General features: G+C 34.5%; 1 pseudogene; it reads right to left on the minus strand.

The window, feature by feature from the left end:
• Window positions 1-3,093: 3,093 nt before the first annotated feature.
• LOC114743167 (MDIS1-interacting receptor like kinase 2-like) lies at window positions 3,094-6,515 on the minus strand (annotated as a pseudogene).
• Window positions 6,516-10,519: the final 4,004 nt, after the last annotated feature.

Consider the following 10,519-nt stretch of genomic DNA (forward strand, 5'->3'; position numbering starts at 1 on the left):
GAGCCCAATCCATCTATCTCTTCGGTTGATAGTGACGAGCCCAATAGTCCTCAAGCTACTGATCATACTTCTTTGGACCGAGCTGCAAACCAACCGGCAACGTCAAGTGAATCTCATGTCCATTCTTCATCGGCCCAAGTTTCAAATGATGGCCCATCTCCTCCAGTCAGTCCGCCAAGAAATGTGAACACTCATGTCATGACAACACGGGCCAAAGCTGGTGTTTTTAAGCCCAAATATCCTTTTGTTGGGCTTCTTAACTTTGAAGATCCAATTTCCTTGTCCAAGTGCTCAGAACCCAAGTCAGTCAAGGATGCCCTAGCCATCTCTCATTGGTGTCGTGCAATGGCAGAAGAATTTGATGCACTCCAGAGAAATCATACCTGGACATTAGTTCCATACAGAGGTCAGAAACTTGTTGATAGCAAATGGGTCTTCAAAACTAAGTTCCAACCAGATGGGTCACTCCTAAAGCCGAAAGCACGTCTTGTGGCAAAGGGATTTCAACAAACTCCTGGAGTGGATTATGGAGAAACCTTCAGTCCAGTGGTGAAATCGACGACGATTCGTGGAGTATTGACAATCGCCATCACATTCAACTGGGAGATCCGGCAACTCGATGTAAATAATGCCTTTCTCAATGGTGTTCTGCAAGAAAACGTTTTCATGACACAACCAGAGGGCTTTATCGACCAGCAGAGACCGAATCATGTCTGTAAGTTAGTCAAAGCAATTTATGGTTTAAAACAAGCTCCCAGAGCTTGGTTTGATCGCTTACGGTGCACTTTAATCAATTGGGGATTTCAAAATGCTAAGAGTGATATCTCTCTCTTCTTCTTACGGACAGATAAGCTAATAGTATTTGTCTTGATCTATGTGGATGATATTTTAGTAACTGGAAACAATCCGAATTACTTGAAAATCTTTGTGAAAAGACTAAATACTCTATTTTCCCTGAAGGATCTTGGTCCACTGTATTACTTCCTTGGTCTTGAGGTCTACAGAGATAGTTTAGGCATCTATCTTAATCAGGCTAAATATACACTTGATATATTGAAGAAATTTAATATGCTTGATTGTGCACCTATCACTACTCCCATGGTCACTGGGAGACAATACTCAATGAATGATGGTGAATTGATGAATGATCCGACTCTGTATAGGCAAGCAATTGGGTCTCTACAGTACCTAACTACTACACGTCTTGATATAGCTTACTCTGTAAATAAGCTTAGTCAGTTTCTTTCTCAACCAAGGACCACTCATTTTCAAACAGTAAAGAGGATTCTTCGGTATCTAAAGGGTACTTATCATTTTGGATTACATTTGAAACCTCTCAAGTCTTTACAGTTACATGCCTTTACTGATGCTGATTGGGCAACAAACATTGATGACATAAAATCGATGGGTGGTTTTTGTGTATACTCTGGAGGTAGATTGATTTGTTGGTCCTCATGGAAACAAAGAGTTATTGCTCGATCGAGTACAGAATCAGAGTACCGAGCTCTTATTGATGGAGCAGCTGAACTACAGTGGTTGAACTCCCTAATCTTCGAATTGGGTCTGTTCATAAAGAGACCATCCCTTATTTGGTGTGATAATCTCAGTGCTAAGGCCTTAGCAGCAAATCCGGTGCAACATGCTAGAAGCCAACACATTGAAATAGACATTCATTTTGTGCGAGATATGGTGTTAGCAGGAAAGCTCGACATTAGATATATTCCTTCAACTCAGCAAGTAGCAGATTGCTTTACCAAGCCCCTTGCTCAAGCTCTTTTTCAGTCATGCAGAAACAAACTCGGGATGCGAATTACGCCCTCTCGTTTGAGGGGGAATGTTAGAATATAATTATAGTTCATTGTTTATATGGTTAAATACTTGTACAACTGTATCTTTTATATCTCCTCCCTACACGTGTATGGTTATAATTGTATAGCTCATAGAAACCCTATCGGTTCGTCCTATATATATTAAAGGAATCTAAGCACAGCCGCTACAGTGCCTCAGAATATTCATTTATCTTCTTTGTATTGTTTACTCTTTCTGGACCCTTCAAAATCAATTTAGATGGTCCCGGTTAAAATGAACATAATAATAATTTTATGGTCTTTTAAAACAATTAATTGGTTAGCTCTTATCAATTTTTGTCAACCATAAATATTATTTCCTGTACCTATAATCTTTATATAAGACTAATGTAAATATTGACTATACAACATATAAGTTGTCAAAACAAAACCAAATGAAAAATATTTTACCAAAAAAAATGAAATATAAAACTTTTTAAGAATAAAATAATTATATAAAATTTATTTGTTATCATTTGAATAAGATAAACATAATAATATTTTCTTAGAAAAGCAACTATATAAAAATAATAGAACTACTAGAAATGCTTAAGAGGAAGAAAATGGGGGAGGGGTAGCGTGTCAGCAAGGCATGGGAGATTAGAGGTTGATAAACACGGGAAGAAAACAGAGGCAGCGGAAGGCAGCAGAAAGAAAAAGAAAAAGAGAAGCTGCTCCCTAGTTATTTGCTTGCTTAAATAAAAAGAGACATTTTTTATTGCACTACAAATAAAAAATTCATTCCATGTCATTGCTGTTAGGAGATGGTTTAAAATTTTACAATGTGTTTGAAAATTTTTTATTGTTAGTTTGTGATGATAGAGACGGATCTGAAGATGGAGATCTTCTAGTACTTGGATTGGACTGCAATAGCTAAAGATTTGGAAGGCTAAACGAATAAATTTACACTATGTTTGAAAATAAGTTCTCTAAAATTATAAAATCACTAAACAAGTCAATTATGGGTGGCGTTTTCATGAATATGAATTAATTACTTTATTGGGTAATACAGACAGACAGTCATATGTGGGAGTTGTTAATGATGATGTGCAACATTGGTCTTATCAAATCAAGGATTAGAAAAATATGTACTAGAAGCTATAAATTGATAACACATCACTAATAAACTTAATTACACAATATTTAATTATTACTTTGGGTTTGGTCCTTACTCAAAAGGTAAAATACAAGTAGACGAGGGGAACACATTAAGACAATAATACACCACGCATCATCACGACTCATCACATCGTGATGATCTTATTTTCAGTTGAGATCTCCAACATAACTTATATGAAGCTATGGAATGGAACCAGAAATATGTGATTTTGGCATGGCAAGCTGCTTACATACTTGCTCCATGGTTGGGCGAGCACGCGGATTTTCATTCAAACAAGTAGAAGTTATTCTTGCAATCAACATCACCTTCTCAGCCACTAAGCCTCGAGGATAAGGTAGCCTTTGGTCTAACACTTCCTTCAAATCCAAATTGGGAGCAACAATTGTTGGTGCTGCACCAGAAGATGTTGAGGAGAAACACGACATTATGAGATCTCTTGGATGCTTTCCCATAATTATTTCCAAAACCAACACTCCAAAGCTATAAACGTCACATTTCTCAGTCACTTCCATTGTGTAAGCAAGTTCTATAACAAAACCAGAAAGATTATCATGAAAAAAACATTGTGAATGATAAATTTTTAATTGTTAAATAATGGAAATATAAAATATAACACCATGCAAACTCAAGTAATGAAAATCACATAACATAGAAGATCCTTAACCTGGAGCAGCATAACCAAAGGTGCCAACAAATGAGGTCCAATTGGTAGAATCTGGATACAAAAGCTTGGATGTTCCAAAGTCAGAGATGTGAGCCTCATAATCTGAGTCTAAAATAACATTTTTGCTTGATAGGTCACGATGAACTATTGGTGGCGAGCATCCATGATGAAGATAGTATAAAGCATTAGCCACGCCTTCAACAACTTTGATTCTTTTAGTCCAATCCAATGTAATTGCTTGCGTCTCTTCTCTTAGTATCTTGTCCAAGCTGCCTCCTTCTAAGAATTCATAAACCAAAAATGAGACCTTTGAATGCCGGCAAAACCCATATAGCTTGATGATATTATGATGCCTAGTTTCTGTTAAGGCCCTAATCTCACTCATAAAAGCTTTTTGATGACACCTATCTTTGTCTGGTATTGAATGAAACTTCTTCACAGCCACAACTTGACCTGTGGATAATTCTGCTTTGTAGACACTTCCAGATCCTCCCTCCCCAATGAGATATTTTCCATCAAACTCCTCTGTGGCTTCAATAATGTTTTCATATACTAATTTCCCATCATAACTCCATATAGCAAACAAATTTTGAGTTTGCACTTCTATTTCTTGACTTTCTGTTTTCCTTGCTTTGTGATGGAAAATAATATATGAAATCCCCGTGAAAAATGTTGCTAGCATCACAGCTCCCAAACTAAATGATACAACTTAGATCACCACCTTCCTCCTCTTGGAATGGCTTGAGTCAAAATTTGTTGTTGGGCAAATTGGTAGGCTAGGTAGATTACCACATAATCCTTTGTTGCCTATTAATCTCTCCATTGTAGCTGTACAAAAGGCTGAAATATTTGGAAGTGGACCTTCTAATTTATTGTGTGATATGTCAATCATAGTCAAGCTTTTCAAATCATTAAAAAAAGAAGGAATCATTCCAGAGAAATTGTTACATGAGAGGTTTAACGTTTCCAGTCGTTGTAGCTCTCCAAGCATTGCTGGGATTCTGCCGGTAAATGAATTTCCACTAAGATCAAGATACCGAAGCTGTTGCAATCGACCAAAACTAATGGGAATGCTGAGGAACTTATTTCCACTTATGTTCAATTTCCATAATTTGGTCAACCCTCCCAGTTGTTTTGGAATTGGGCCACTAAGGTGATTGTTAGCTAGACTTAACTGTTCAAGTTTCGTCAACAATCCTATCTCAATAGGAATGTTTCTTGAGAGTTGATTGTTGCTTAGCCTAAGTTCACTCAATAATGACAAGCGACTCAGTTCCTTTGGAATATTTCTTGTCAAGTGATTTGATGAAAAATCAAGTCGCTGTAACTTTGTTGCCTGACCTAGTTCTGGTGGTATGCCCCCCGACAAGTTATTGTCAGAGATCCCGAGGCTTGTAAGGTTATTACACTGCCCCCATGTGGGTGACAAGTGGCCATAAAGTGCATTGTTACTTAAATCAATATAGTCCAAGTGTGGATATACACCAAAAGCTTCTGTGACATTCCCTGTAAGTTGATTACTTTCAAGCCTGACTCTGATAAGGCTAGAGCAATTCTTCAAACTTCTCGGAATTGGACCAGTGAATTGATTTTTACATGCACTGATATTTTTAAGTAATCCTCCAAGGCAAATATCTTGAGGCAAATGACCTTTGAAATTATTGCGTCCAAGTTGTACGCCTTCCAGTTTCCTAAGGTTATTCATTTCTGGTGGAAGATCACCACTAAGTTTGTTTTGAAGCAAACGTAGTACGGAGAGCTCAGTCAAGTTTCCAATGCTAGACGGAATAGGTCCAGACAGGTTGTTTATTGCCAAACGTAGCTCGGAGAGCGCAGTCAAGTTTCCAATGCTAGACGGAATAGATCCAGAGAAGTTGTTTTTTTCCAAATCTAGCACGGAGAGCTTTGTCAAGTTTACAATGCTTGAAGGAATAGATCCAGAAAGGTTGTTTTGAGAAAGGTGGAGGTTGCTTAGATTGAACAAGTTCCCTATGGATGGTGGGATTGATCCTGATATTTTATTGACCGACAATTGCAATATTCCCAAAGAATGGAGTTTGCCAATTTCTTGCGGAATTGACCCTGAGATTTGATTAGAATAAAGATAAAGTTGTTGTAAACTGGACAGGTTTCCGATAGCAATAGGGATGCTACCAGAGAGATGGTTTTCTGACATGTCAAGTTCCACAAGTCCCTTGATCATTCCAATCCTATGGGGGATAGAACCAGTAAGTTGATTCCCACTAAGTGTTAAGGATTGGATGTTTGTCAAATTTGCTATAGCTTCAGGAATATGGCCACTAAAATGATTATCACCGAAGTCCAGAACACCAATCCTAGTCAATTGTGTGATCTCATTTGGAAGTGGTCCAGAAAGTTCATTATGACTAAACAAAAGAAAGGTGAGTGAGGAGATGTTGGCAATACTTGTTGGAATGCTACCGGAGAACTCATTATAAGAAAAATCTATATGACTGAGTTTGGATAGTTCACCAATCTGGGGAGGGATATTCCCATAAAATGAGTTATTTCGTATCTCTAAGAATTGGAGATGAGGGAAAGATGAGAAATTGAGACTATCAAGCGTACCTCTTAGTCCAAAATCTAGGAGAGATACATTGGAAATGGAGTTGAGCTCATTGCATGCAATTCCAACCCATTTACAAGGATGACTGCTATTATCCTTCCACGGCGATAACGCAGTTTGGCTTTGGTCGTCAAGGCTGGCTTTCCACTTGAGCAAAGCATTTGCTTCACTGTTTAGTGATGAGGTCATGACAAAGGAAACAGGAGATGGGAACAATGTTAAGAAGCCAACTAATAGCACCCACCAAAGTTTTAGCTCCTCAGAAAATTGAGATTCTTTAATGATGAGGAACCCCATGGCTATGAAGGAAATTTTAAACAAATCGAGAATGGTGTAAATGCAAGGGATAGTGAGAGAGATATATAAGGAGATGAATTAACGAGATGAGTTAACAGCCATTCTTTATTCACTGAGTATCATTACTAGCAAGTGGGTGCGTAACTGATGTGACTTGACATTTCTCAAAACAACGCTTCTATATGCAAGCTAGCTGATTAACATATTTAAAACATTAAATTATCTATAATGATTCAGATTCATTTGCCGAAATAGGACATGATAGACAAATCAACAACGTGTTACTCTATATGTAGTCAAGCTAATTGTGGACCTTTCTTGTAACTTGCAAGCTGGCCCAACTTAAGAAGAAGAAAGCAGCTTATTACTGATCAATTTTTCAAGAAGAAAAAGTGAAAGACATTGAAAAGTGGGAGTGGATGTGCAATTCTAATTAGTGAGATTTGAAGAATATTATCTCTGAGACTTCATTAAAAGGCAAACAAATATTTGAGAGATGCGCACCGATAATTCAAATAGTGCGTACATCAAATCTGAAACAAGTATCCTGTATTGAATCCTATTTTATTATATGTATATTTTTCTCCCACTCCTCCTTAATTTTCAATGATTAAATCCTTCTTAAATTCTTTTTTCCCCTCAGCCATCTAACAACATGAATGAGCATGATTAACCATTATCATAGAACAACCATAATTGACATCACATGCAATTAAAATGATTGGTATTCTCATAAAGAGCAACCATAGAACATATTAAGGTTTGAATACGAGGTGATGGTTTTTTGTGAATTTGTCAAAAGAATGCAGCAATAAGAAATGAATAATAATACTTTGCCTAATTAAGGTCTCTTCTTCGATTATGCCAGTTGGGACAAGGAAAAAGATACATCTGCAGCATTGTCTACAGACAGGTCGGTGATTATTTTCCCACTAGCTAGAGAAAAGTGGAAGACTTTTAAAATGTTGAAAAATCAACCGATTTGTTGGAGTAAGGGGCCATTTTTCTTTAATGGCAGACATATTCGAAGAGCATTGTCACTCAGACTTCATTGAAAGGGAAATTAGATCCCGTTTAATACAAAGTATTAAAAATAAAAGATAGAGATTTGGATTAGAATCGAAAAAAATCTACTAAAAGAAATGTCAGCATGAGCTATTACTTATTATATGGGATTAGATAAACTCACAGATGTGAGATTGATGAATACTGTAGCGGGAAGTGGTATTTTCCAATCCCACTTTTCTGGACTTACCTAATCTCATATAACAAATAATTATGTATGCTAAACACTTTTTAGTGATTTTTCTCAATTGTAATCATAATCTTTATCCTTTATTTTCAATAATTCGTATCAAACAGAACCTTAATATCTATGAGAGATTTGCAAATTAAATGGTTATTCAAACCGTACGTAGAATCTAAACCAAGCATTATATGTGAGATATTTTATTAGTATTATAACCATTTAGATATTTAATTAAAAAATTAATAAAATATCTTGAGTGTGTTCAGTTGTTAAATAAGACTCAAGCCCAATGGGGTAATTAATTTCAATCAATATATTGGAATTTCTTTGATGGTGAGAAATACAATCAAGTATCGACGGTTGACAAAATTAAAGCGATATGTTTAGTGAGTGGAAAAATCCCATCTACTTATTTGGTGGTTTCTGGACTAGTGACGACTAATTTTAATTGAGATTTGTGACTTTTGCTAGTTAGAAGAGGCTTGAATGTTTATTTTCTTCTCATTCTTGTTCTATTTTGCAGTTCTCTATTCTCATCTTAAATTTCTAGATTATCTAACTCAAAGCTATGCATGAGGAATCTATAAAGTCTTCCACCGTATTTTTATAAGAGGATTCATTTTTATATTATCTAGATTATTTATTTGGTTATATGAATCTGTCTTACATCCCATAGGTCGAATCTTGCTTTATTTTCTATCTTTTTCGTCTTATCTTACTCCTCTTTAATTCTTAATTATTAGATCCATTTTTTCTTAATGGTATAAGAATTTGAATGAGTAAGATTAACCATTAGTCATAAAGCAGCCAACGGTCTTGACACGCAACTAAAATGATTCTTCATAAGGCATAGGATGAACTAATAATCGAGAAAGAAAGATTTGTCTTTGAAAGAATGCAAAGTGTGTCGGTTGTCCTACCACCTTCATCTTTCTTTTCTTCCTCCCTTTTCATTCTTTCTGGTTTCTTCTCCTTCCCATGTCCTCCTTCTCTTTCCTATGTTTCTTGCTTTCTTATCTCTCTGCTTTATTTTCTCTTGCCTAGACGTTGCCATGTGTCCCCAAAAAATTCTCATTCAAATATTAACATATATTCTTTCTACTATATATTGGGGTTGTACCCAACTAATATTCAATTGTTTTAGGGAAAAAATCCCACTTAATTTTAGTTAAAATATTTTAATCCAAATTTATACTTATATTTTTAATAGATTTTTAATCAGGCCAATAAGCCTAATTAAAAAAGTTTTAAATATTGTTCAAAGACTATAATGTCCCTTCGTAGTTAAAAAAGAGAGATTTTTGCTTCATCATACTTCAATTTTTTATATACTTTTCATTTCATTAACTTAAATATAATATATATATTGATTAAAAATTTGATTCAGAGTATTTTATAGTTAAAAGTTAAAATTAAATTTAAAATATTGGATAACTGTTCATTCTTATAAAGAATTACATGATATTAAAAATTAAAAAAAGTAGTTGTGCAATTTAAATTAAAAAAATTTACGCCATGCATGTTATCATAATTTAATTTAAATTTTGAGATATAATTATAGACCCCATAAGCTCATTATCTTTCATAAGAAAATTTAGAGGTAGGACCTTTGGGAGAGGCTAAGAGAGGGCATCAGATCAGGAAAATAGATAAATTCTTAGAATTCTTTTCCGATTAACTCAGATGACTCTTTGGTTAGTAAGAGACTTATTAATGGAAAATTGAGAGAAAAAGGGAATAGAAGAAAGTTTATGTCAATGTAACTACCCAAGACATAATTTTTAAAGTTTATGTCAATGTAACTGCTCAAGACATAATTTTTCCACCTTCTATAGAAATCCCTAATAACACGGGAGGAATCTAGATGGTTCAAATGGATATCTAGGAAAGTTGAATCCGGATGGAAACAGAGAAGGCCTAGTTCCTTCCTTCCCACATGCTTCATCCTATATGAGTTTATTAGGTCTATGCTTAGCTCAAAATTTAAATTAAATTGTGATAACATGATGTAAAATTTTTTTATATGAATTGCACAAATATTTTTATTTTTTGAGATTATATAGTTCTTTAACAAAATAAAAAATTATTTCAGACTTTAAATTTAATTTTAATTTTAACTATAAAATACTCTAAATCAAATTTTTAGTCTCAAATATATACATGTTAGCGAAAATTATATTAAAAAATTGAAGTAAGATAAAAAAGCCTCGATTAAATCTAAATGAAATACCTACCTTCAATTTTACTTTTTAATTATAGAGGGATATTCTAATCATTTAACAACTTTCAAAAATTCCTAATTAAGTCCCCTGGTCTAATTAAAAATTTGTTAAAAGTATAAATGTAAATTTACATTTTGATATTTTTGATGGATTTAATTGAGATTCTCCCTACCTTAATCTGCAGCAGCTAAATAGATACATAAACATATAATATGTTGGTTTATAAAAGATGACTTAAATGCTTTACAGTAGCTCTAGGATAACTTTAAAAGTAGCTCTAGAGTAGTTGTTAGTAGTCTATTGATAAATATTTATTTTTATGATTATTGGAGATTATCATTGAGTTTTTTAGAGTAGCTTTGTTGTAACTATTTGTAAGTTGGAGTAATGGGTACCTATGGAAATTCTCCATGTACACGTTGATAGCATGTGATTCTCCTTTGTTGGTTATCTACTGAATTAATTATGCAAGACTGAATTATATAAATATATGATATGTATTCTGAATTTCTTTTAGTGTGATTTAACATACA

This window comes from Neltuma alba, unplaced genomic scaffold (assembly GCF_004799145.2).
Source record: "Neltuma alba isolate B1F8T4 unplaced genomic scaffold, ASM479914v2 tig00003967_pilon, whole genome shotgun sequence".
NCBI lineage: Eukaryota > Viridiplantae > Streptophyta > Magnoliopsida > Fabales > Fabaceae > Neltuma > Neltuma alba.